The sequence below is a fragment of the Manis pentadactyla genome, chromosome 6, assembly GCF_030020395.1.
Source record: "Manis pentadactyla isolate mManPen7 chromosome 6, mManPen7.hap1, whole genome shotgun sequence".
In the NCBI taxonomy this organism is placed as follows: Eukaryota; Metazoa; Chordata; class Mammalia; order Pholidota; family Manidae; genus Manis; species Manis pentadactyla.
In genome coordinates, this window is record NC_080024.1 from 5,657,642 (window position 1) to 5,685,480 (window position 27,839).

Sequence of the window (27,839 nt, forward strand, 5' to 3'; positions counted from 1 at the left end):
ATTAGGTCCATCTGCTCTACTGTGTTGTTCAGTGCTTCCGTGTCCTTACTTATTTTCTGCCCAGTGGATCTATCCTTTGGGGTGAGTGGTGTGTTGAAGTCTCCTAGAATGAATGCATTGCAATCTATATCCCCCTTTAGTTCTGTTAGTATTTGTTTCACATATGCTGGTGCTCCTGTGTTGGGTGCATATATATTTAGAATGGTTATATCCTCTTGTTTGACTGAGCCCTTTATCATTATGTAGTGTACTTCTTTATCTCTTGTTACTTTCTTTGTTTTGAAGTCTATTTTGTCTGATATTAGTACTGCAACCCCTGCTTTCTTCTCACTGTTGTTTGCTTGAAATATGTTTTTCCATCCCTTGACTTTTAGTCTGTACATGTCTTTGGGTTTGAGGTGAGTTTCTTGTAAGCAGCATATAGATGGGTCTTGCTTTTTTATCCATTCTGTTACTCTGTGTCTTTTGTTTGGTGCATTCAACCCATTAACATTTAGGGTGACTATTGAAAGATATGTACTTATTGCCATTGCAGGCTTTAAATTCGTGGTTACCAAAGGTTCAAGGTTAGCCTCTTTAGTATCTTACTGCCTAACTTAGCTCGCTTATTGAGCTGTTATATACACTGTCTGGAGATTCTTTTCTTCTCTCCCTTCTTATTCCTCCTCCTCGATTCTTCATATGTTGGGTGTTTTGTGCTGTGCTCTTTCTAGGAGTGCTCCCATCTAGAGCAGTCCCTGTAAGATGTCCTGTAGAGGTGGTTTGTGGGAAGCAAATTCCCTCAGCTTTTGTTTGTCTGGGAATTGTTTAATCCCACCGTCATATTTGAATGATAGTCGTGCTGGATACAGTATCCTTGGTTCAAGGCCCTTCTGTTTCATTGTATTAAATATATCATGCCATTCTCTTCTGGCCTGTAGGGTTTCTGTTGAGAAATCTGACGTTAGCCTGATGGGTTTTCCTTTATAGGTGACCTTTTTCTCTCTAGCTGCCTTTAACACTCTTTCCTTGTCCTTGATCTTTGCCATTTTAATTATTATGTGTCTTGGTGTTGCCCTTCTTGGATCCTTTCTGTTGGGGGTTCTGTGTATTTCCGTGGTCTGTTCGATTACTTCCTCCCCCAGTGTGGGGAAGTTTTCAGCAATTATTTCTTCTAAGATACTTTCCATCTATTTTCCTCTCTCTTCTTCTTCTGGGACCCCTATAATACGGATATTGTTCCTTTTAGATTGGTCACACAGTTCTCTTAATATTGTTTCATTCTTGGAGATCCTTTTGTCTCTCTCTATGTCAGCTACTATGCGTTCCTGTTCTCTGATTTCAATTCCATCAATGGCCTCTTGCATTCTATCCATTCTGCTTATAAATCCTTCCAGAGTTTGTTTCATTTCTGCGATCTCCTTTCTGGCATCTGTGATCTCCCTCCGGACTTCATCCCATTTCTCTTGCGTATTTCTCTGCATCTCTGTCAGCATGTTTATGATTCTTATTTTGAATTTTTTTTCAGGGAGACTCGTTAGGTCTGTCTCCTTCTCTGGTGTTGTCTCTGTGATCTTTGTCTGCCTGTAGCTTTGCCTTTTCATGGTGATAGGAATAGTCTGCAGAACTGGGACGAGTGACGGCTGGAAGGACTTCCTTTCTTGTTGGTTTGTGGCCCTCCTCTCCTGGGAGAACAGCGGCCTCTAGTGGCTTGTGCTGCGCAGCTGCGCGCAGACAGGGTTTCTGCTTCCTGCCCGGCTGCTATGGAGTTAATCTCCGCCGTTGCTGTGGGCGTGGCCTGGCTCGGGCAGCTACTCCAAGATGGTGGAGTCGCGTTGGAGCAGGAGCGGCTGGGAGGCTATTTATCTCCGTAAGGGGCCTCCCTGCTCCCTGCAGCCCAGGGGTTAGGGTGCCCAGAGATCCCGGATTCCCTACCTCTGGATTAAGTGACCCGCCCTGCCCCTTTAAGACTTCCAAAAAGTACCCGCCAAAACAAAACAACGCCCACCACAAAAAAAAGAAGAAAAAATTTTTTTAACTAAAAAAAAAAAAAAAGTTTTTAATTAAAAAAAAAAAAAAAAAAAGGTGGTCGTTCGTTTTTCTTTATTCTGCGGTGCCAGCCTCAGGCCTCTGCTCACTGGTCTTTCTGCCCTGTTTCCCTAGTATTGGGGTCCCTATCCCTTTAAGACTTCCAAAAAGCGCTCGCCAAAACAAAACAGCGAAAAAGCAAAAAAAAATGGTCGCGCGCTTTTCTTATGCCCTCTGTCGCCCAGCCTCCAGTGCCCGCTCACTGTTCTTGCTGCCCTGTTTTCCTAGTATCGAGCGCCCTGCACTCTGGCCCGGATGGCTGGGCTGGGTGCTCGGCAGTCCTGGGCTCCGTCTCCCTCCCGCTCTGCCTGCTCTTCTCCCGCCGGGAGCTGGGGGGAGGGGCGCTCGGCTCCCGTGGGGCCGGGGCTTGTATCTTACCCCCTTCGCGAGGCGCTGGGTTCTCTCAGGTGCGGATGTGGTCTGGATATTGTCCTGTGTCCTCTGGTCTTTATTCTAGGAAGGGTTGTCTTTGTTATATTTTCATAGATATATGTTGTTTTGGGAGGAGATTTCCGCTGCTCTACTCACGCCGCCATCTTCTGCCCCTCCTACTGATTGGCCATTTACATTAAAGTAATTATCGATATGCATGTGCTTACTGCCATTTTGTTAAACATTTCCTGGTTGTTTTGCTGTTTTTCTCTGATCCTTTCTTCCTCTCTTGCTTTCTTCTCTTGTGTTTTATGACTTTCTTTCATGTTATGGTTAGGCTCTTTTTGTGTATCTATTATAAGTTTTTGGCTTGTGGTTACCATGGGGTTCTTGTATGACATCCTATGAATATAACAATCTATAATAAGCTGATGGCCACTTACGTTTGAACGCATCCTAAGAGCACTACATTCCTTACTCCTTACTCCTCCCCATCTGATGTATACAATATCTTCTTTTACACTTTTTATTATGTGATTCCCTTAACTATTAGATGTAATTACTTTTGTTATTTTTGTCATTTTGACCTCCATACTAGTTTTCAAGTAACTGACCTACTACCTCTGCTATATGTTTGTTTTACCAGTGGAAAATTTTCCCTTTCTTAAATTTCTTGCTCCTCCTTAAGATGTCCCTTTAACTTTTCTTGTAAGGCTAGTTTAGTAGTGGCGAACTCTTTTAACTTATATTTATCTCTGAAGCTCTTTATCTCTCTGTCAGTTCTGATTGATAAACTTGAAGGGTAAAGTATTCTTGGTTGGAGGTTTTTTTTTTTCTGTTCAGCACTTTGAATATATCATGCCATCTCTTCAGGCATGTAGAGTTTCTGGAGCAGTCAGATGGTAACCTTATGGCATTTCCCTTATACATAATTCATTGCTTTTCTCTTGCTGCTCTTAAGGTTCTCTCTTTGTCTTTGATCTTTGACATTTTGATTATGATGTGTCTTGGTGTGGGCTTCCCTGGGTTCATTTGCTTGGAGTTCTCTGTGCTTCCTGGACCTGAGACTCTTTCCTTCCTCAGGTTAGGGAAGTTTTCAGCTATTATTTCTTCAAATACATTTTCTACTCCTTTCTCTTTCTCCTCTCCTCCTGGGATCCCTATAATGTGGATGTTTGGATGTTTGATGTTGTCCCAGAACTCTCTTACTCTAACTTCATTTCTTTCAAGTCTTTCTTCCTTCTGCTGTTCAGCTTGAGTGCTTTCCATTTCTCTGTGTTCCAAGTCCCTGATCTGTTCTTCTGCATAGAGTAATTATTGATATGCATGTATTTACTGCCATTTTGTTAAACATTTCCTGGTTGTTTAGTTGTTCTCTGATCCTTTCTTCCTCTCTTGCTTTCTTCTCTTGTGTTTCATGACTTTCTTTCATGTTGTGTTAGGCTCTTTTTGTGTGTCTATTATAAGTTTTTGGCTGTTCATTCCTTCTAGTGTATTTTTTTATTTCAGCTGTTGAATTCTTCATCTCTGATTCTTTTTTAGATTTTCTATCTCTTTGTTGAGGTCTGCCTTGAGTTCTGCTATTGTTTTCTCAAGTCTACTGAGTATCTTTATAACCATTATTTTAAACTCTCTATCAGGTAGATTGGTTAACTGATTCCCTTAGCTTTTTCTCTGGGGAATTTTTCTTGTTCTGTCATTTGGGGCATATTCCTCTGTCTCCTCATTTTGTATGATTTTCTGTGCTTGGTTTTATGAATTAGTTGAAAAGGCTTGCCCTCCTGGTCTTGGAGGACAGGTTCTTGTATAGAAGAGTCCCCGTGTGCCCTGTGGTTTTGGCAAGCTGGAGGTTACGTGTGAGATGGGTTTTTTCTGGGGCTGGGTTTCCCAGGGTGTGGTGCCAGGGGCATGGCCTTGGAGGTCCTTTAGAGGGGCTCCTGGGTGGAGACCTGTGGCTTCTGTGCTGGTTGGGGGAAGGTGGTGGGCCAGAGGTGGGTCGGGGGTGCACTCCTAGTAACTCCTGGTGGTGCCTACTGAATCCCCTGTGCCTTCTTACCCAAATGCCTGTGTGCACTCTGGGCTGCTCAGGATCACTCCAGGGAATTCCTGAATTGGGTGCCCACCAAGTCCTGTTGGTGGCATGGAGTCAAGCTCTGTGGATGTTCCCCTTCAACCCCTTAGTGCTCTAGACTGCTTCCGAGTATTCCCACATAGGTGCCCGTGGACCCTGCTGGTGGCTGGAATCAGGCACCATGCATGTGCACACCTCCCTGAGTTCCCTGTATGCTCTGGGCTACTCCTGGGAATTCCTGAGTTGGTGCCCTCTGGCCCACTAGTGGATGCAATCAGGCACTGTGCATGCACATTGAGGTGCTCCAGGAAACCTCCCCATCAGTGCCCACCATCCCCAGGGGCGGGCTCAGGTACTTCTTGTGTGCTGCCCTGAGGAGTTCCTGAGTCACAACCCACTAGGTCTCACCTGCAACCTGGGGTCAGGCCTGGCTCATGAGCTCCCCACTTGCTCTGGGGAGTCACCTTGGTGATACCTGCCCACAGACTCATGCACCATCCTTGTGAGCTGGGGAACTTACCAGTCCTGCTGATGGAAGATGGGACACTGGGTAACAGCAGGCAACAAGATGGGACTGCTGGATGGCACCCAGACCCTGCCGTCAGCCACATCAAGATGTACAGAAGGAGTGCAAACAATAGTGCTGTCAGCTCCTCTGGTCCAGGATTGCCTCCAATGGTTTCCTTGCCAAGCAAGGGGTGTTAGTTCTGAAACTTAGGTCATTTTTATTATGGTCCAGTTGCACTGCAAACAGCAAGGCCTTTTTCCTGCACCTTAGGGCAGGGTACCCATGCCTGGCTTTCCCAGTGATATTCTTACCCCTCCCCTCTGCTAGTGGCTGTGCTCACAGTGGGGTTCTCAGTGTCCCTGCCTCTCTTGCCATTTTGGGCTTTTAAAAAATTTTGATCTTTCTGTCTCTCACTGTATAGAAGGTGTTCAATTTAGTCTTTGTTCTTCAGGGTCAGAGTCTCTGTGTGTAGATGTAGATTTGGTGTGCAGGTGGGAGAAGGTGGATTCAGTCTCTCTCTACTCAATAATTTTCCCAGAATCCAAGGGTCTTTTTAAAAATGTTTTATCTTGAGATGGTTGTAGATTCCATGTAAGAAATGTGGTCCCATGGTGACATCCATCAAAACTGTCATACACTATTGCAGCCATGATACTGACACTGATGTAGACAATACACAGAACGTTTCATCACCAGAGGGACCCCTCATGATGCTCTTGTACAGCCATGCCCCCTTCCTTCCCACTCCTCTGTAGCCCCTGGTAACCACTAATCTGTTCGCCATTGCTGTGGTTTTGCCATTTAATGCTGTGTGAGTGGAATCATAGAACATGTAACCTTTTGAGATGGGATTTTTTTCCTCAGTTTAATTCTCTGGAGATTTGCCCAGGTTGTTTGTGTGTCAGTAGTTTGTTCCTTTCCGTGGCTGAGTAATATTCCGTGGCGTGAGTGAGCTGGTGGTTGTCAAGCCACTGGAGGACATTGGTGTTGTTCCCAGTTTTTTGCTGTTATGAATAAAGCTGCCATGACCACTTATGTACAGATTTGTGTGTGGACACACATTTTCATTTTTCTGAGAGAAATGCCCAAGGACAAAGGGTTTTTAACCCTCGATATAGCTGTTGTGGGGGGGGATATTTTATAGTGTCTGAAAACAGAAAATGTGATTTCTAAGGAAAAGGAGGAGAGAGCAGGAAGCAGTAAATGTGCCAACCTCTCCATGTTGTAGTGGTGCACGAAGAAACATATTGCTGGGCTCATTTGTATTTCACAGTCTACATCTCAGTGTTCTCTTAATCTGTGCCGACACAGATAGGAAAAAAATAGCTAGAGAAGTAGAAATACAATCTGTGAAACCTCCCCTTTAAGGATTAATTTTAAAACACAAAACTGAGAACTTGGCAGTAACTATATCACTTGTGATAATGGCATGACAACAGAATGCGAATGGCCCGTCCTGTCTCTAGGAAGAACTCCTTCAGGTATTCATAAGGGAGTGATTTAAATCAGGGGTTTGTTATAAAAACTGAGTCACAGTGATTATGTAGCACCTATAAAACTCTCAAAGAAAAGGGCATCCTCTGAATATAAATAAATGTATCTTATTTGTTGAAAAGCAAAATAAATTTTAAGAAAATTTCACCTTTATATTAATTATGCAGAATGATAACTATAAAAAGGTAAGTATAGGACCTTCATGTGAATAAAAAGCACAGTAGTTAAATAAAAACTTACATCAAAGGCAATGAACAGACATTTGTTCCCTAAAGAAAATCATGTGGAGGAAAATCTTGAAAATCGCAACACAGAATAAGGGATTATGAAATGCAGAAATGGTAGATAAGATAACAGACATGGAAGAATTTGAACAGAAAACTATTCTAACAATATCCCCCAAAATGAAAAAGAATAAATGAAGCAGAAACAGTATTTGAATATAGAAAATAATTTTTTAAGCCAACTTTTCAGACCTAATAATACTTGAATGTGAAAATATGGCCAAAGTCTTAACTTGATTAAAAGGTGGGACCTAGACTTATCTAAATTACATTTTTAAAAAGTCAAATGCCATGAAAGAATTTTACAGATATTCAGGTAAGAAGAAAAAAAACCCGAATGTATAATGTGCTATCTTCAAAGAAATAAAAATCAGATTAACTACAGACTTCTCTGCAAGTTCAAATTAAGAAAATTTACTTTGAAAAAAAGTCAGTAAGATGACACCCTTAATAATTTTTCATCCAGAGGATTTGTAATTGATATTTTAAGTAGAAATCTGAAAAACATTCTTAATACACAACCTCTCCTGTAATACAACATCAAAATGCTCTTTCTACAATACAAACTTATAAATGCTCTTAAGATCCCAGACACAGAATAATATTTAAGAATGATTAAATTTTGTTGAAAGAAATCGGATAGGTTATAAGGATTTAAATCAGTTAAACATATAGAGTAATCACAATTCTTTTCAATGTACACACGAATTTGAGATCATAATGAAACCAATAAAAAATAACAAAAAATAATATTGTGATGTGGTTTACAATCTCAGCTAAAATTACAGAAGATTGGATCATGTTGAAATAACTCTGAACTTGATAATCTTCATTTTGCATGAAAGAATATAGAGCATGCTTGGTCTTTCCTTCAGCACGAAAATATCTAAGCAGAGGTTCAAGACTTTTTTTCTTGAAAAGCTATTAAGTAAATACTTGTAAAACAAATTAGATTTTAACCTTCCAAATTTCTGAAGAAGTGGAAGCAAACAAAATGCAGTATTTATAACAAAAAGAGAAGAAAATGAAAGGGGAGAATCTGAAAACACATACAATACTAGAAAAGATGTAACAAAATATCACAGCATTGAAAGTATTTTCTTTCTCTTATTGAATAGCACGATTTGTATTATATCTTTAAAACATATCAGAAATCCAGCTGAAGAGAAACAGAAAGATACACATAAAAAACTTGAAACCAAAACAACAATAACAACAATAATAAAAAAAGACAGGTATGGCAAAATTAGTGTCAGACAGTTTTAGGCAGAAAAATGTGAAACAGGACTCAAAGTCACTTTATATATAGATAACAGAGACACTTGTGCGGCTAAGCAACATCACAAAACACAACTATGCACCGAATAGCTTAGTGTGGAAATTTAGAAAAATAACTTTTTTTGTCATATTTGAAAGGGAGACTTAAGTACTACTCTAAAGAGCTGTCCTGCTATGGAAAATAAAGAGCGCACAGCAGCCTCCACACTTTATCTGCAGTTTCACTCTCCACGATTTCAGTTCCTTGTGGTTCATCGCTGTCTGGAAGCAGGTGATCCTCCTTCTGACTTATCAGAAGGTCAGTAAGAACCTTAAGTTACATCACAAAGCCTGTCATTCACCTCACTTCGTCTTGTCACGTAGGCATTTTATCATCTCACACACCAAGAGGGGTGAGCACAGTATAGTAAGATATGTTGAGGAATAGAATAAAACAACTTTTATTACAGTATATTGTTATCACTGTTCTGTTTTATTAATTATTGTTAATCTATTACTGTGCCTAATTTATAAATTAAACTTTGTCATAGTTCCCCTTGGCTAAGGAGGGGGCTACTGTATTTGACTATAAAAGGAGTGAGGGTAAATATATATATATATTTCCCCTCACTCCTTTAAAAAAATATATATGTGTGTGTGTGTGTGTGTGTATCCATATATATATCTAAAACACATGGTGTTCTATCTTACTATTTTCAAAAGAAGTAATATGTTTCATAAGACTAAACTTTTGCACATGAGATTTTGGCCAAGAGCCATTTTGGAAAAACAATTCCGAATCTTCTTGGGCTAATTACCACCAAGTTTCTTTGACAGTCGCCCTTCTCTGGGATTTACGCACAGTAGCCCTGGCTCACCCCCCGTCCCTTCAGTTCCGAGGCACATGGCACCACAATGGGCAAGTTGGTCATGCAGAGCAGGAGGAGCCCAGTATTTGATTTCTGAAGCTGTTTTTGTACCATGCCCAGAGTTAACCAAAAGGCTCCTCTTAGTTATTAGTTATTATTATTAATCTCTCTCAAACTAGTTGGACTTCAGGGTGAAAATGTGTTTTATCCATCAATGTCTGAACAGCCCAGTTGATCTGGGACAGATAAAAATCTATTTTTATCTTGATTCTGGGGGAAAGAAATTGTTTTTTAGAAGTATGCCCAGGTAATACATGAATGCGTGTACTGAAATAGCTTCTTATGGTAAAGACAGAGAGATATCAGTGCACCGAGGAGACTGCAAACTCATCTTCCCTTCCTCTGCCGCGTTCTGTCCTGGGCTTACCCACTGCCAAGGTTATAGTTTACGTCTTTCCAAAGCCACTCTGGCGCATACACACCCTTTTAAAAGGATACTTCTTGCTTTGAGATGATTACAGATTCACATGCTGTTGTAACATCCTGCACGATTCCCCCACGGCAGCGTAACTATATGTTGCAATAACTACAGTGAAACATCACACCAGGAAATTGACATCGATCTTACTCAGATTTTATCAGTTTGACCTGCATTCATTTGTGTATTTAGTTCTATGCAGTTTTGCAGTGTACATAAATTTGATAACCACCAAAATAAAGGTACACAGCAGTCCACATATACTATTTGAGCTCTTTATTGAAGTACAATGTAAATTTAGAAAAGTGCCCAGGAGTGGACAGCTAGATAAATTTTCACAAATGGAAACTCACCCATGTAGGCAGCACAGAGACCAAGAAATGAAACATTACCAGCACCCCAGACAGTATTTTCTTGCTCCCACCAGGCCCTGTTCACTAAGGGTACCCTGAGACCTCACTTCTAACAGCATAGAGTAGCTTTGCCTTTTTCTTAAAAACAGAAATGGAACCCGATGACATACTCCCTTTTGTGTAGAGCTCAGTTCATTCAATACTATGTTTGTGAGATTTTAACAATCATCTTGCATGGAGGTTATTTGCTTAAAAAAAGTGAGTAGTAAACTCATGCTGTGAATATACTATAATTTATTCATCTATTATTCTGTTGTTGCTGAGCATGTGTTTATTCTGTTTATTCTGTCTGTAGTTGTTCTTTACTCCTGATAACAAGTCCTTTGTTGGGCATATGTAATACCGGTGTCTTCTCTCAGTGTCCATCTCATTTTTTCACTCTCCTAAGAGTGCCTTTTGAAGAAAAGAGGTCCTTAACTTTAATATAGTTCAATTTATAGGTTTTTGGCTATAAGGTCAATGCCCTTTCTGTCCTGTTTCAGAAATCTTTCACTACTCCAAAGTCATGACGATGTCCTCTTCTGTTTCCTTCTAAGTGTGCTTACATTATGTGTCACAGATGGATCCGCAATGTATCCAGGGTGATTTTTTTATCTTTGGTACAAGAGAGGAGTCGAGATTCATTTTTCCCCTATGATCCCCTAATTGACCCAGTAAAGTTTATTGAAGAGTTTATTAACCTCCCAATTCCTTGTTTGTCATGTCACTTTTATCACAAATCAAATGACTGTGTACGTACGTGTGGTCTGGTTCTCGACTTCATTCTACTCCATCAGTCTGTCTGTCTGTCCTTTCCTGTATCCAACTACCCCCCCTTCATTACAGCTGCGTAGCTGGTGAAGCTGGTAGTTGGTCACCTAGTTCTCTTCTTGCCTCGCCTGTCCTTGCTGAGCAGCAGGCCTGGCAGGTCCTTGCACCATGCATCTTGAAAACCTTTGGGGATTTTAAGGAAGAAGTGGATTTATGAAGATTTGAATTTTTGAAAGTTGGTCTGGGTCACAGTGCAGCATAGAAGGGTGGTCACACCGGGTGGGCAGCTGTCGCTGAAGTCATGAAAGTTGTGACAGTAGCTGTGGGAAGAACGGGTTACCTGGAGTTACAAGGACTCCGGCCCCACTCTCCCCACCCTGTGCTCCCTGCTCTCTCTACCCCAGCTGCTCTGGCCTTGTCTCAGCCCCACTTGCTTCCATGCTCCCACCTGCCACTGGGCCTTTGCACATGTGATTCCACCTGCCTGACATTCTCTACCCATCACCCTTGGTCTTGTTCACTGTTTCTCATCCTCTAAATCTCAGCTCAGATGGCTTTTCCCCAGAAAGTCTTCCTTGAGGATGCTACTGACAACATAGGTAACAGCAAATTTTTATTCAGTGGCTACCAAGTACCAGGTTCTATTCTAGAAGCTGGAGGTTTCAGGTTCTATTCTAGATGCTGAGGGAGCAGCAGTCAACAAAACAGGTAAAGTTCTTGCTGATGTGTGTTACATGTAGTGGAAGAGATAAACAAAAGAATATGTAACATATTGGGTATCGAAAAGTCCCAAGAAGAAAGCTTTCACCATCTATGAGACTTAAAAAGCAAGTTATTTAACTTTTCCGAGATAATGACACATCTCTTGCCATGCTGCCGTCTCATACTCAGGATAAAATGAAGGACAGATGCCCAAATTATTTTAAAAGAGGTCAAGTGCTACGCTCGAGGTCGTATTAGCTAAGTCTCAGAGTCCAGCAGCTTGTCTCCTCTGCAGGTAAGCTCTGCTCTGTTTGCCAAACTCCTTTTAATTGGCAGATATTACGATGACATGCTTGTGCAGGATTCTGGGGTACAGTGGGGGCCTGACAAGATGTGACCTCCGACCTTGCAGTGCTCCCAGCTCACGATCCAGCCATTAAGTCTGACTCCTTCAGAAGCGAAAGATTTATCCCTGTGTGGGCCATACTCACTTCCCACCCAGGCTGTGCTGGGGAAGAGAAGCAGCCTTATAGATATTATTATTTTCATTTTCTTCAGTTTCTTCCAGGAGATGAAAAAGCTTAATTGCTGAATGTGTGGGTTTATTTTTGTTTTTTGCTGCTGTGAGATATTTTAAGATACTCTTTGAGGAGAACTAATTCTAAAAAAGAGCCTTCTGGTGTTGAAAACTCCATGATAAATGTGGCATTAAAGCATAAAAGAAAAAAACAGACTCTCATTTAATTTTGATTGCTTCTGAATTTCTCCAAAAAAAAGGCCATCCGCCTGTGCGGTTTTAGGCCTGGAATTGCTAATGTTCGCTCATGATCAAGAGGCTGCTTCTCTTCCAGTCCAGGATTCCTGGAGACACTTGGAAGGAGCTGGCAGGAGCCTTCCCGACCTGGCAGGGCGGGGACCTCCACCTCCGGCCCAGAGGGCACCAGCCCCGGTCCACGCCTCACTCTTGCCGCCTGTCCTCTGCTCTGGTTTCCTCCACTCTCCTGATGACAGGCCTTTGGACCTGGCTTTGAGACCGAGGGTCCGGAGTGAGTCAACCTCTGGGCGGCCTGGACAGCCCAAGCTGCCTCCTGAGAGCCTGGGGAGGGGGGACTGTCAGCAGCACACGCCTGAGGGGGCTCCCGGGGCTCAGCAGCGCCTCCTCTTCGGCCCTGTTCGTCTAGGCTGACCCATCTCCATCTACTTCTGTTTCGTTCTTTTCTTTGAAGATCACCTATCACACCCATTCTTGTTTTCAAGTTTAGTTATGGAAAGTAAGAAATGAAGGAAAAACTACTCCCTCCCAATCTGTTGCCTAGTACATAGCTACTCTTAAGAGGTGTTAGGTACTTTCTGAATTCGCCCTAAATTAATTCAGACCTGATTATTTTATATTCACAGGCAGGCACATGTAAGACAAAATCATTCTATGTGTGTGTATGTGGTGTGTGCACGTGAACAAAGGTAATTTTTTTAAATTCGCTTGTCACGGCCCTGTGTCTAGGCCGGCGTGTAGGTCTGCCTCACCGGCGCTGCCTTGAGGTGTCTGCTGTCCCGCTGCACAGCCATCGTCCTCTGTCAGAAATGGAGATACATCTCCAGTCCGTTCTCCTCCCTGATGTTTACATTTTCTGTCCGCATTAACCAGTCTGTAATATTAACAGCAAAGATTGCGTAAGAGGTCAGGATTTGCCACCCTGCATAACAACTGGAGGGGCTCATTTGCCTGAGATCTCCTTGATTTTTGGGCTCCGACTACATGCCATGTACCATTCCTGGTACTTGGATATAATAAAGAAATGAATCAATGAACTGTTCAAAATAAGTGTTGTGCTCCTGATGAGGAAGTATCATGCAAGACTTGGTTAATTCTTTCTAGAACAGTTAAGAATGACAAGTGAGCCTAACAATCACCTAGTATCCTTTTTCACTTACACTTTTTTAGAATAAATATTTGTTCTTTTATTGATGTTTTTCCATAGAAATACCACTTTGATTTACCAGTTCTGTTTTTTCATTTTCTCTATTAATTCTTCTTGTTTTGTTTTTGCAATTTTCTTACTTCTTGAGTTGAATGTGCAGTTTTTAATGCATTTCAAAGTTAATGAACATGTTGAAGGCTATGAATTTATCTCTAGGGACAATTCTGACTGAATTTCATCTGGTATTCTTATTACCATTTTCTAAATATTGTCACTGAAACTGTGATTTCTTTTTGATGCAATTTTTCGTATTATTACTGCGGGCAGTTGGTAATTTCTTGGTTTTGCTTTTCATTGTACTTAACATAGATCATTTGTATTTTTTTGGAATTTATTGAGACTTTCTTTGTGCATGTGAAGTATTAAAAATGAATGAAGAGATCAATGAAATAAAATAGGAAGTTTACGGATTAGAAATAAAATACAAAATGCATAGATTGCAGTATATTCGAGAATCGAGTTCAAACACATCAGAAAACCATTCATTGCTCACTAGATAGTGTTGGCCTGTCTTTATGCAGAAGAAAAGAAAGCCGGATCCCTACCTTCCTAACAGAACAGTCACTGTGGGCCCGGCTCCAGACCAAAGCAAGGAATGCACTCTATTGAGGGGCCTCCCGCGGGTGCTGGGAGCAGAGCTGCTGCTGGAATGTGTCCCGAGAGGCCATCGGAGACCATAGTGCCGGAGCCCAAGGAGGAGACCAGGGACCTAGGTTTCTCCGGGAGGCTCCCAGGGCCACATGGGAGGAAGCTGCCAGGGCTGAGACCTCACAAGGCAGAGGAACTTTGTCCTGCAATTGTTTCTGTTCCCCCGGCGGCAGGCGCCTGAGTTGAACTGGGTCACGGTACTTCGTGTTATAGATATTTCTGTGTGTGTGAACCTTACACTCATTACTAAATTATGAGCTCCTTGACAGCAGAACCTATTTCTGCTTCAGCCTTCATCACGCCAGGGAACATGGCATGGAACCTATGCAAAGCATGTGAACAAGATGTAAGTAACGGTGGAATGAGTTAAGATTTATTCTGATCAAAAGACCCAACTTCACCTTCTTGTCCTAATTTCTGTCATCTTTTGCCATGTCTATCCCAAGCCCAAGTCAGCCCCAAATAGCCATGGTCTCTGTCTACGGGGCTACTCAGATGTCCCTCCTACCAAAGTGCGGTCGGCGGAGGTAATAAAACTCAAACGTAATGCGCCCTTCATCTTCTTGCTGTGTCCTGTGGATTTCAAAGGACCACTTTCAACAGGTCCTCATGGTGTCTCCAGGCGGTGTTCCACAGCCAGCAGGCCGAGGGATTGGTCACGACCGGTGTCCCATGTCTGCCTGTTCGTGCTTCCAGTCCCAGACTTGTTTCGACACATTTCGCTGCCTGTCAGGAAAAGATATGATTCTGAATTATTTCTTTCTGACGTGAGTGAAGTTTTTGCCAAATTGTTTCTTTCTCTTTGCTGCAAACTATAGCTTTTCTAACCATTTTTTGCCATTTTTCAAGGACCCAGACCAGTTGCTACAAATTACAAATAACAAGTTGAAATATGCATTGTGTTTGGATTTCCATCTCCTTGGGTTCGAGTCCTCCAGCTAAAGGACCCAGGGCTTTCTAGGTAAAGCCACTTGGTAACCCATCCATGTCATTGGGAAATTGCCTCATGTAGGTTAAAAGAAAGAACGTATCCCTCTCTCTTTGATGTTCCCTGCCCTCCACCTACACTGACCCCTGCCCTCTGCCTGCCCTGTTTCACACCGCGTGACTCACAGGACCTGCATCTGAGTCACAGAGAGCCCCCTAATGAACGTGCTCGCTGGGAGACAGTTCCTCCACGTGCTCCTTAAGCATGGGAGCAGCCATGGTGGAAACTGCATTTTCTAATCTCTCAGCTTTGAAAGAACCTGATGTATTGAAGCCTTCAGAGATCCCCCCAACCCCACCGAGAGACCTCAGAAATGCTGTTCTCTGAGTTGAAGCTCTCTCTTCCCCACTGGGTGACAGTCTCGTACCCACCCTTTTAGCTTATGGCAGAAGGAATTTCCTAAAGCTGAACAACTCTGGTGGGAGGTAGATTCAGACACAGACTGAACACTTCCTGCCCCACCCCCACTTGGCGGGGGCTGAGGATGCTGTCTCCATCTGCCCAGCCTCAGTGGTGAGGAATTCTATAAAATTTCTCACTGGCTGGTGACAAACCAAAGCTAAGTTGTATGGTTATCAGAGGGGTTATGCAAAAATCATTCCTGACACAATGTCTGAGGGTCTGTACCTCTGCATGAGTTAAATTGTCTTTCCTTATCTGTCTTCTTGTTGGAATGTAAGCTTCCTGAGGGCAGGATGCCGACTATCTTGTCCAACCTTTTGAATCATGCTTGGTATGTGGTAAGGGCTCAGCAGATATTTGTTTGTTTTGTTGACATACCTTTCAAAATTAATACTGAAATGTCCTAAGCTCAGAAAGCTAATGGAACCTTCTCTGTTGCCTCTCCCCACCTGGAGTCACCCATTCTCACTCCATGATAATAATAATGATTTTTAAAAATTTGTCAGACCCAGTGTTACACACGTTACATAGGATGACCTCTTTAACACATGTAAAACCCTCGGCGTTAGCACTGTCATTATTTGCATCTTGACCACGGATGAACCATGATTTCCAAGCTTTCCTGACTATAAGTGGATGAGCAGAAATTTGAACCCAGATCTGGAGGCAGCACAGTCTGTATCCATCCCTTGGTACCTGTCAACAGGTGAAATATATAACCCACACAATGACCTAAAAGAAGTGACCTTTTATTAAAGTTTCAACAGTTCTCAGTGACTTCTCATTAAATTCAATGGTGGTACATCAAGATTGCTGTGCCCTTGACAGTCAATGACAGAGAAACCATGAGGATGGCCAGCTCAAGACGGCACACGCCCTCTCGGGGAGAGACCACATTCTGTTGAGTAGCCAGCACATGCCCAGGACTCCACAGTGCAGCACTGATTCCAGGAAGACTCCCCTGGTGGGATCAGCAAACTAGGTCACCCAGGAGCAGAACTGCCCTCATCCTGACAGGAATGCAGGCTGGCGCCCCTGTACCCCAGCTCCCCTGACTGTAGCAGGATCCACGGGATTCCTCCGTCTCCCAGCCTGCACCTGGTGAGGGCTGGATGTCTCCTGCACCTTGTCCTGGACAAACACTTCGGCCCCCCTAGGTTTTGTGTGTGCAGTCTCTGAATCTCTTAGTTAAGCTTATACAAGGATGGCTTTTTAAAGTGAATGTTATCAAAGATTTTATACACACACACCCCTATTGAACCCAGACTTCCTTGCCCAATATAACTAGAGACAAGCAGCATGTAGCCATATTTTAACCAGATTGAGAAGAAATGCTGGCACTTAGACCAGCATTCCTCTTCTCCAACCCTGACCTGGCTGAAGTAATGGCAGGTCCGTGGCTGATGGACTTGGAACACACGTTAACAGAGACATTGGCTTTGCTTTTAGAATGTCAGGGTGTGGACCTTGACTAGAAACGTCACAGTCCTCTCAGGTTTGGCTTGTGGAGGTGTTTCTGACTGGTTCTGTGAGGACCACCCCTGCTTGTGTCCTGCACTGAGCAATTTTACCCAGTTTCCACTCCATGCTGAAGCGAGGGCAGGACTGTTCCAGCAGCATCGAGCACTGCCCGTGTGATTCTTATCTACACTTCCGCTTTGAATGAGTGACTCTGACTGCTTTGTTCCAACAAGTCTGCATTCCAAGCATCAACAGTTCATTGTGGAAGTGGTAAGTCTAACATCTAATGCTTCCTTTCAAACATTTAACAATGAAGACTATTCTGGTTTACCTACGTTGCATGTATCCTTTCATCATTTTGTACAGATTCTAGAAAATCTAATCACTTTGATTTTGGAGCCGCTTGATAATCATACCCTAATCTTTCTTTTTTTTTTTTTGAGAGGGCATCTCTCATATTTATTGATCAAATGGTTGTTAACAACAATAAAATTCTGTATAGGGGAGTCAATGCACAATCATTAATCCACCCCCAGCCTAATTCTCGTCAGTCTCCAATCTTCTGAAGCATAACGAACAAGTCCTTACATGGTGAACAAATTCTTACATAGTGAATAAGTTCTTACATGGTGAACAGTACAAGGGCAGTCATCACAGAAACTTTCGGTTTTGATCACTCACTATCCTAATCTTTCTTTCACTTTGTGTATTCTTGAAGGTTCCAGAAAGATATATTTTGGCCTCAAATATATTTCTACTCAGTCCTGAACAAACCCCAAATCTACAGTGTGCACCAAACCAATTTTTAATATAAAGATAAATTGTTACTTTGTTGATATTTGTTTTAATGTTTTAATAAACATCTCCTTTTTTCCACCAAAATACCAGAGAAACCAGCTGGCGTGCAGTGAGCACCCTCCTGCAGGATCCTCGGTGCGGCGCAAGTACAATGCTGTCTGCTCTCTCGTTTAGCCAAGGTAACTCAATTTTTCCTATCAACAGTAATAAACAATGAAACCTCATCTGCTTTGGAAATGGCAACAGTGGACGTTGAGTTCAATTATGTGTTATAGTTATTAATCATCTAATGAAATGGCTAAGGAATACTGTTGCCTAGAGCAGTGTAAATTATTTTGACCAAACGGTATTTGCTTAATCAAATTTTACAAATCAAATAAAGGAAAAATAAAAAAAAATGTGTGCGTCTCTATACCGGGTACGAGGTGGTTGAAACCTGTCCAGTGTTGAAGGATCTTACAATCCAGTTGATGCATGACGCAGGTTTCCTGAGGAAGATGGCAGAGCACTATTCTCATTTAAACAATGACAACATAAATCACCATTTCTGAAGCAAAGATCTCTATATCTGCCTGTGTCTAATAGGTACATGCACAAATAAAATCATAAAATAGAAACACTGTGTATCTTCACTGCAAGGTGAATTTTAAAATTAGCCACATCTAGGAATCCATGGGGGCTTTCTGCAAATACAATGATGACAAGTCTAGACAGAGCAAACCACTGATTTCTGGGAAATGCTGCAAATCCAGAGATTCAGGTGCTTGTGAAGAGGAAGCATGCAAGGTCCTAGAACCCCCTTGTGCCCTCTCATTTAAGGGGAGGGCTCCGCCTGCGGTTCTCCCAAGTCCCTACCTTGGCTTTGCTTCCCATCTGCCCAGCAGAGGCCTGAAACTCCACCAGGGTACTGAGCTAGCTCCTGATGGATTGGCATCTTGGCCAGAGGGCCTGGGCTGTGTGGGAATAGATGTGTGTGAGTGGTGTGCTCCCATGTGCATGTAGTGGCTGTGAGCACTTTCCATGGAGCTCCTACCAGCATCCCTCTGGGCAGTGAGACGGGAGCCAGGATGAGATGGAGCTTCCTGGCTGCCTCCACTGACCTGTCGGTCTTGACTGACCCCCACCTCTCCCACGAGGCCAGCCCAATCCCCAGGCTTCCGGATTCCCTAACAGGCAATCAATTGCCAATGCTTCTCTTGCGTAGGGTGGCCAGATAAAATACAGGATGCCCCGTTAAATTTGAATTTCATATAAACAAGAATTTTTAAGTAAAAGTACCCAAATATTCCATAGGAAATGCTTGTACCAAAAAAGCTTTATTGTTAATGTGAAATTCAATTTAACTGAATATCCTGTTTTGTTTGTTTGTTTTTGCTAAGCAATCTACCCCTGACTGACTGAGATGGCATGAATACCAATCTCAGCAAGGCAGTGCTAACTGCATGGGCCCTAGAGACAAATTGCAGGGGCTCTAACCCTGACCCCAGCTCTCTGGGCTACAGAACCCTAAGCAAGTCACCAACCCTGATGGGCCTCAGTATTCTCATCTGTAAAGTGGGGATAATAAGAGCACACACACACACAGACACACACACACCCCCATAGTTTTGTTGACTCAAATACAGAGAGCAGGAGATCAGGGTGGTCAAGGCTGGTGTTCATTCTGGTGGAGAATGATGAGAACAGACTTGAACTGTAGGGCCAAGGTGAGTTACTGACCTGACCACTGTATATTCCCAATGCAGAGGCCTGTTCTAACAATACCAAGAACATATAATCAAGGGGGACTCATCTGTGGGTTTTTTTTTCACACACAAAAAAATGGAATTCACACATTGTAATATAAACAGATAAAATCTTCTGACAAGTTGGCAGAATTGCACCCCCACACGGGAAAATGTTAATGGGAAAATAGCAGGTGCACGTTTACCACGGCAGTTCCCACATTTGGTCCTGCTGGTTCCTTGGCAGCCACCCTGGAAATCGTGAAAATGACTGACAAGTCTATTTTCATGTGTTTGTCTGCCAGGAATGAGATGAGACTAAAGCCATTGGAGTTCTCACTACAGACGTGGCTGCCCAGTGAGAGAGCATCGAAGGGAGGAGAGGGTCGTGGGGGCCTGTCTTACCCGCTGCACTGACGCAGTCTGTCTCTTCCCAGACCAGATCATGCCTTGGGAGTACAGATCTTGTTGCAAGTTCACTTCAAATCTCTGAAGATATTTGCACATTCTGGTACCACCTCCATTTCTCCTTCCCCAACAGAGATGTGTGCTCAAGAGCCAGTGTAAAGAGTCAAGGGCAAGGTGGGGCTGAAAAGACGGTTGGTGTCCCAGCAAGTCATGCTCATGAGTGAGGAAGAGGCAGAAGCAACACTGAATTCATTCATAGCAAAAGGATGTCTTGATCCAGCCTCCACTGTGTACAGGTGCTGTGTGACCTTTACATTCTTCTGGGGGAGCCACTGATCAAGGATGGGGGTGGGAGGTGATGGGCTGCATTTCAGAAAGACCAAAGAGAAGTTACCTTGCTCGTCAGCCTCTACACCATGCTCTCCTTTCAAAAGCAAACAGGGATTTGTGTGATGTGTAAAGTAACTGATTATAATTGTCACGTGCAGCTTGTAACAGCATCCGTGTCCAGGTTCGCTTTCCACGTGAATACTCATGCTCTCTCTTAGGAGTGGGCTGCCCCTTTCACACCATCATTCCATGCTTCATATTTTAGCATTTTTAACAAAAGTTTCTTGTAATTTACTAAGTGTTATGCTTGCCTGGATCTTATTGAGAACATGAATCAGGCATATTCTCTAAGATAATCTTTGTCTTCTTTTTGCAGAAAAATTATCTCAAAGGAAGGTAGGCCCTTTGGGTCTTCCAGAACCTGCTGGTGTCTCTGGAACAGGCTGAATTGCTGTGGACTTGGGATTCTTTGGTCAACTTGTCGGATCACATCCAGTGTTTGAGCAGCACCAGCTTATGCACAGGTGGGCATTCAGCTAGACTCTGCCAGACATCACTGCAGATTCTGCCAAAGCCCTTCAAAAGGGAACCCTGGGCCAGTTCCAGGAGGGATAGAGAAGAACAGGAAAGGTCAGGGGTTATCAACCAGGGCAGGGCCTGGAGAGCCAGGGCTAGCCTCGACTCAGAGTCACATCTTTGGCTCTTGCTGTAGCCAGGACTCCAGGGAAGGTTTCCTCACCATGCCCTGCTCTCTGCATGGCATGGCAGACTGCCCCAGGAACAAGCACCAGTCAGGGGATCCCAAAGCCGCCTGCCTTGACAGGTGGCAGGGCTGTGGCTGCTTAAACTGTCATCACCCCTTAGTCAGTGGTGTGGCAGCTTTCTCTACTCTGGGATGACCTGGGGTGTCACAGGGTCACTGGGCTTTCCCTAAGACCTCTGGTTTTCCTCTCTTTTCTCCTCCATTCAGTCGCAGACAACTGTTTCCGCTCTATTGTCCTGAAGTGGAATTGGAGTTGAGGCGGACCTTGTCACAGATTGAATTAGGGCCACCTTTGTCCCTCTGAACAAATGTTGTAATTCTGGAACTGTGAGGACTTGTGCGTATTCAGGCACCCAGGCAGCTGCGCTGGCACAGAAGCTAACAGTGGGGTCTGGGGCCGTCCTGGGCTCTTCTGGTTTTTCTCCTTTAAAAAAATTTTTGTTTTAATTGTATTGTATATACTTCAGCAAATACAGATCAATTAAAAAAATAATATATAAATCACCTTCTAAAGGGAACTACACAAGGTTTTGATGTTTAGTGTTTTCTATCTATTACCCATCTATCTACATTTTCTAAAGGAAAATGGCCCATGCCTGTGTATTGTTTTATAACTGTGGACTAATACATGAAAAGGTTTCCTCTAGTGGTAGTTTAATTGATTCCTGGTTTCGTGTGTGTACTACTCAGTCTTAGATCAGAAGATGGGTTCTTGGAAAGACTTTGAGGCCAAGAGGTAGAAAGTTACCAGAGATAAAGATGCAGAGCTCCTCATAAGGGGCTGTCCACCCCGGGACGAGCTATTTGCACGGCCTAATCGCTCTGTCTGAGACACTGTGATCAGAGTCCACATTCCCCACCTCCATGCCCTTACAGAGACCTCCACACCTACAGGGTTTCCAGGACAAGGAACCACGGCAGAAGGCAGATACTGGGTAACTGGATAAGCTTGCATTTCTCCCTCTTTTTTTTTAAAGTGTTGAGAATAACCTATCTGCAAACCTACTGATTTGGTATATGTTGAAACCAGTTGATTAAAGTTATCTATTGGCCCTAAGCCACAGTGTGATGTACTTCTTTGTAAGTCTGTTCTCCATCTCAAGTGTGTTTTACTTGGGAGCAGGCCTCAGAAAATACCATGTTTAGGGTCAGTCTTGGCAGGCTTATGAATCAAAAGTCTGGCCCCCTGTGGGTCCTGGTCCACTCTCTGCATCAGAACAATCAACCTGAAGAACAAGAGCTGTCATTGTCCTCCTAAGGACTAAGAGCAACAGTCTGAAGTGAATAATGAAGCAAAAACATGTTTCTAAGGCTTCCAGGACCAGCCAGCCCCGGGGCTCTGGTACATGATTCACTCTCCTCCCTGTTATTAGAAATGCTTCTCGTTGTTGAATGCCTGGTACTTGCCAGGGCTGAGCCCTTTTCTCTAAATAGTTGAGGGATGAGTTGTTAGTTTAAAAAATGCTTAATAAGGAAAAGTGCTGTTGCCTGGTTTCATATTTTAAACTCTGGTGGCATCGCTTGGCTCCCACTGTAGGACGGCAGAAGGAAGGAAAGCACTTAGAAGCCACACAGCTACTTTCCCGGGTAAACTGGATGGGGGAGAGAGTGGCACATGGCAGCTCTTGTCAGGGCAAGTCAAGGTTCTTGTGTAAATGCTCTGAGCTTGCGTCTGCCCTCCAGTAAACCCTTTCCCTACAGCCACCACCACCTCGCGCAGCATCCAGTCTATGCTGCCGTCCACTGTGTATTTGTGGGAAACTGCTTCTAGATGTGCTCCCAGGATGAACCATGAGCAGCTCAAAGCCCTCTGTGCTGGTGGAAAAGAAATGAAACAGCCAGCATATGCCCCAGGGAGGAAGAAAGCCCTTGGAGCAGAGAAAGAGGCGGGAATTGCTTGGAGCAGTTGACCAAGAACTTGGCACCATAGAGAACCTGACTGCTTCCAGAATCAGGACACAGCTGCATGGCACAAGAATCAAAGGGTCCAAGAGACCCAGGGGACTGGGTCCTGGGGAACTACTTGGCCCAAGACGAGAAGCCAAGGGAGGGAGGTGGATACAGACGGACCTAGAATGGGATGCAGACTTCTCAAGGAGCCACATGTGAGACCTGGGCTCTGACACTTGAATTAGGTATGGTCTCTAGTAAGACATATTTTGATTCAGGGAAGGCTGGATAATGAACATTTTGTATGAACTGAACCAGTACCTTTCTTAGAGTTTGAGTCCTTATAAAGTTTGAATGTATTATAAAATAGCCATTTTACCCTATTTAAGAACAGGCTAAAAGATTCTGCTGAAGATGTGTTTCTGAAGAAAAAAAATGAAGATGAAATAGAAAGCGCCTTTAAAAAATCTTTTTCCTTCTAATTCCTCTGACTGTAGAAAATTTGTGAAATACAGGAAAACATAAAGAAATAGAAAGCAATCATATATACACCAACCCATAGTAATGACTTTTCTATTTCCCAGCTTTTGTACAGTGAGTTTCAATGTAGTTTTTATCACATTAAATCCACAGTTTGTGTCCTGCACATTTAGCTTAATGTTACAACACATGCATTTTTCCTGTTATTAAGAATGTACTTGAAAAATGAAATTCTTAATGACTGTAGACCATCCTACCCTACTGAGCACCACACTTTATAATCTTTACATATTTTTGAACATTTAGTGCTTTCTAATAGTTTAATAACTTAAACAGTTTTGTAGTAAACATATTTATGCATAAGCCTTAACTACTAATAAGGATTATTTCCTTGGAATTTCATCAGAAGAGTTCTATACCACAAAGCATTTTGACATTGTGCATTTATACTACCACGGGAATGCTGATTTCTTCTCAGCCAGTACTCCACACTTGAAATAAAATATGAGTTGACCATGGTCAGCAATGTTTAAAGCATTTAGGATATGTCTATACTAGTCAGGCATTTTATATTGGTTAGAAATTCCTTTCAGATACAATAAAGGAAATCAGTTAAATAGTGACTTTGGAGGGTTTATTTCAGGTAATGATAGAAGATGGAGTTTAGAATATCCAGGGGTATTATTGCAGCTCCACAAAGTCATCCAGGAATCCAGGCGACTTTTATTTTCCTGCTTTGTCATCTCTGTCATTGTTAGCTTGTGCCTTTCAGTCTCATGATCACAAGATAGCTGCTGTGCCTCCTCCATCTTCGTACATTCCGTGCAGGTTGAGGGCAAAGGAACTTAACTTAAAAGTTTTGTTTATTACACAAGGTAAGCCCTCCCTGGGTGCTTTTGCTTATACTGCATGACTAGAACTGTGTCACATAGACACCCTTCGCAAAGGAAGCTGAGAAGATAAACAAGCACATTGCCATTCTGAAAAGAATCTGTTGGAATGGAGGAAGGGAAATACATATGTTGGGTAGACAGCAGTAGTTTCTGCCACATATATAATTTTATTTGAAAACTAACATATTTTTTCCCAAAGTTAAAAAGAAACGTAAGAATTTTGTAGCTGTTTTGAAAAATTGATCTAAAAACATGGGCAGTCATTGGTAGGAAGAAGCCATATTTTAGTAAATCAAATACAAGTATCTCTTGCTTTCAAAAGTTCACTTTACACCACTTTGCTTCTACAAAAGACCTACATTAGTACCTGTTGCTGATAACAGAAAGAAATCTGAAGAGGATTTTTGCTTTTATGGACAAAAAGGGGAAAAGCAAAAATAGCTTTGGCATTAATTTTGCAGAGAGCTGTTGCAGAGGCAGCGCCCACCCTGCGCAGCAGAGGGGCCTGCTAAGCTCCTTCCCCGGGAACCGCACTTCGTGTCTCAGCATCAAGCCGCCAGAGCTTCGAACTGTGTGCGCACCTGTGCCTTATCTTGATGTACTTTGTGCGTCTGTTAACAAGATGTGTCCTAAGGTATCATCAGAAAAGCCTAAGGGAGTTTTTTCCTGGGTCTTGGAATGCTCAAAATTTTCCATACAAATAATGGTGATTGTTTCTTAGCTTTATGCCATTTCATTTTATGAAAGGTTTCACAGGACACCCTACTTTTGGATGGTGTGGTAAGCCTGTGTCAAGGCCTTTTGGGAGGCAGGAGGAGACCTGTGAAAAGGGTAAAAGAGAGAAAACATCGTGCCAGCACATAGAAAGAAATGTGAATATGTAACTGGAAAAACTATAAATCTCAAGAGAAGGACCATCCACGGAGGGCTCCCCCTCAACCCTGCCCCTCTGTTTGCCACTCACTCTCTTTCTCCCCTGGAGGAATTTACGTACATAAGATTCTCCTTCTCCATTTCTTGTTTTTCTCTTTTTCCAGATCAGCGTTTCTCAAAAATTCTGAAATATTGTATCACAGTATCTAGGCATCTAATAGAGTCTAAAACCACCTCTCTGCAAAAGCACTATACATCTCACCCCAAAATATAACCTTCCGGAGGTTTTTAAGTGTTTTTACAAAAAATGAACAAACTGTCATTAAAGACATCGTTGAACTCATGAGGAACCATATTGTCTGAAGATTGGGAATTTTTTGCATATTTATAACCTGTCAGTAGCTGCCAGACAGGGCTGAGGTCCTTCCCTCTTACTGCACCATCTCAAAATTAACTTTATAAGATTGCTCCTTTTTGCTCCCTCCCTCCTTCTCTTCCTCCTTCCTTCTCTCTTCCTTCCTTCCTTCCTTTCCTTTCTTTTTTCTTTCTTTCCTTCTTTCTCCTTCCTTCCTTTCTTTTTCTTTCACAAAATACCTTCAGCCTATGTATGACTTGGTCATAAGCAAGTCACCCACCAAACATTTCAAAGACTGGATTTCGTCAGCTACAAAATGTAAAGTGTGGGCCAATCTTTAGTACTCCTTATATTGCAATGATTGACGTATATTTATCACCAAAATCTTGCAATTCTAGAAGTCCTAGAGGGAATCTCTTCATATCTTGGCAAATCAGGATCCAGACAGGAGAACTTTCCTAAGTGGCACTGGAGTCTGCAGCAGCCCTGAGGCCAGGACGCGGGTCTCAGCTAACATGGATTTGAATTTGCCAGTATGGGTCCTGGGCTTGATTTTACCAACAACAACAAAATCAAGGTTGCTATCAGACTTCCTCATCTCTACTGTGCTCATTATTCAAATAGAAAAACAATCATCCTTTTTATCAAGCCACTCAGCATAAACAGAAATTACATTAGGTTATTTTGTCTCTTGTCATAGTGTTAGATCTAATATGATGATTTAAATATGCTTTGGGCGTAATATTATGTCCTCGACTGAAATGATGTATAATAAGTTTTTGAGAGCCTCTTGAGTGATTAGGTAATTAAGATAAACATTCTTATTTTAAATCAGCACTTGAAGCTTCTGAGGCTCTTCCCTGGATATTGGCTTCTTTTAGTAACGTTATTGGGAAAAAGATTATGAGTCACGCCATTAATGTGTCATCACACATAAAGAATGTTTTGCGTGTATTGTTTTGCCATCCATACGGCTTTTCCCCTTCTCTCAGTCTCATCCTGAGAGTGTGGCTTTTGCAGGAAAATGGTAACTCAGTCATCACTCTGCCTTAGCCGACACTCAAAGTCATCTGAGCCCAAACCCAGCAAAGTTTGGAAAACCTGCTAACAGCCACTGAATACTCCAAGGGAAATTCGTTTGAAGGCTCTCTTTCCATGTTCTCAGCTTCTCAGTAGAGCTCATTCTGTAAGGGGAGGGGAGGGAGGCCAACCAGGAGAGGCTCTAGAAGGCCTGGAACTCAGGCAGGGAGGGCAGAAGGCCCCACCTGGCGAGGCCCCTGGCCCCCTGCAGAAGCAAACCCCCTATGGACAAAACACCCACAGTGCATATCCTTGGGATCGCCTCAAATTACATGCAGATGAGCATAAATTTAAAACTAATTCCAAAATGTACAAAGAAGTAAGCCTCTATGAGGGAAAGCAGCGAGTCACAAACAACAGAATGAGTTTCCCAAATACTTCAGTTACTGGAATCATCACATTCAGACTATAAAATAGCTGTTTTCATTCAAAGAAATAAAAGAACGAAAATGCCCACAAATAAGGAACAACTAAAATTTCCAGGAATAACTTTTAAATAACAACTTACAAGTGAAATTATAATAATAAAATGAAAAACTCAATAGTTGGCTTACAAGTAGATTAAATACAGTTTAAGGAAGAACTAAAAAGCAGACTTGAAGGAATTAGCTGATATTTAGCACAGAAAAACAAGATGGAAAATATGGAAGAGAGACGAAGAAATATAAAATAAGGAGTGAGGAAGGATAACATGCATTTAATCAAAATTCCAGATTAGAGAGAATGGAAGAGAGGTACTTAAAGAGATAATGGCTCAGAGCTTTCCAGAACTGAAGAGAATATGAATCCCCAGTTACTAAAAACACAGTGAATCCCAAACTGATTAAATAAAAAGAAATCCACATCATACCAGATTACAGGGAAATTACGAAAATCCAACAAAACACAATAGATCCTAAAAGCAGTCAGAGACAAGAAATAGATCACCAACAAGTGACAATTAGATTTACAGAAGACATGACACTGGCTGCAATGGGAGCCGGAGACAGTGCTCACGCAGGATGGCAACCCAGTAAACTAACTTTTAAAAGCAATGGCAAATGGAATCGAATTTGACAGGCAAACAATAGTTTTACCACTAAGAGAGTTTAACCAAAAAGACTCCAAAATATGTTCTCCAAGACGAGGACATGATTCCAGAAGGAAGGTCTGATGGTGAAGAAATAGCAAGTAAAATAATTTTCAAGCAAGTGGATGCACTTTTTAAAGTATATATAAAATAATGACAATAATTTAAAGAAATAACAAAATGCTGGAAAGCAATAGCAGGTAAGTCTGGAGGTGGAGGGATTGTTCAGCAGTGGTCAAGATACTAACTTCAGTTACGGTCAAGGCTCAGTCAGCTGGAATTCTAAATGCAACCACAAAAAACTTAAAGTGGAAAAAGCAGAAGAAGAACAACAAATTAGCTCATCCAAACAGAAGAAAAACACCCAAAAGAGAATTAGCAGGGCACACAGAAAGCACAAAGATGAAGCTGGAAAAAGAAGCCTCCATATATA

The 27,839-nt window shown here is 42.5% G+C and overlaps 1 long non-coding RNA gene across 1 annotated transcript in view; it reads right to left on the reverse strand.

Annotated features, from left to right (window-relative positions):
• Positions 1 to 11,489: 11,489 nt before the first annotated feature.
• LOC118920369 (uncharacterized) overlaps positions 11,490 to 27,839 on the reverse strand; it is a 76,477-nt gene continuing 60,127 nt past the window's right edge. The window contains exon 4 of the long non-coding RNA XR_008998127.1: positions 11,490 to 14,618. This is a non-coding gene — a long non-coding RNA (uncharacterized LOC118920369). The remainder of the gene's footprint in view (positions 14,619 to 27,839) is intronic.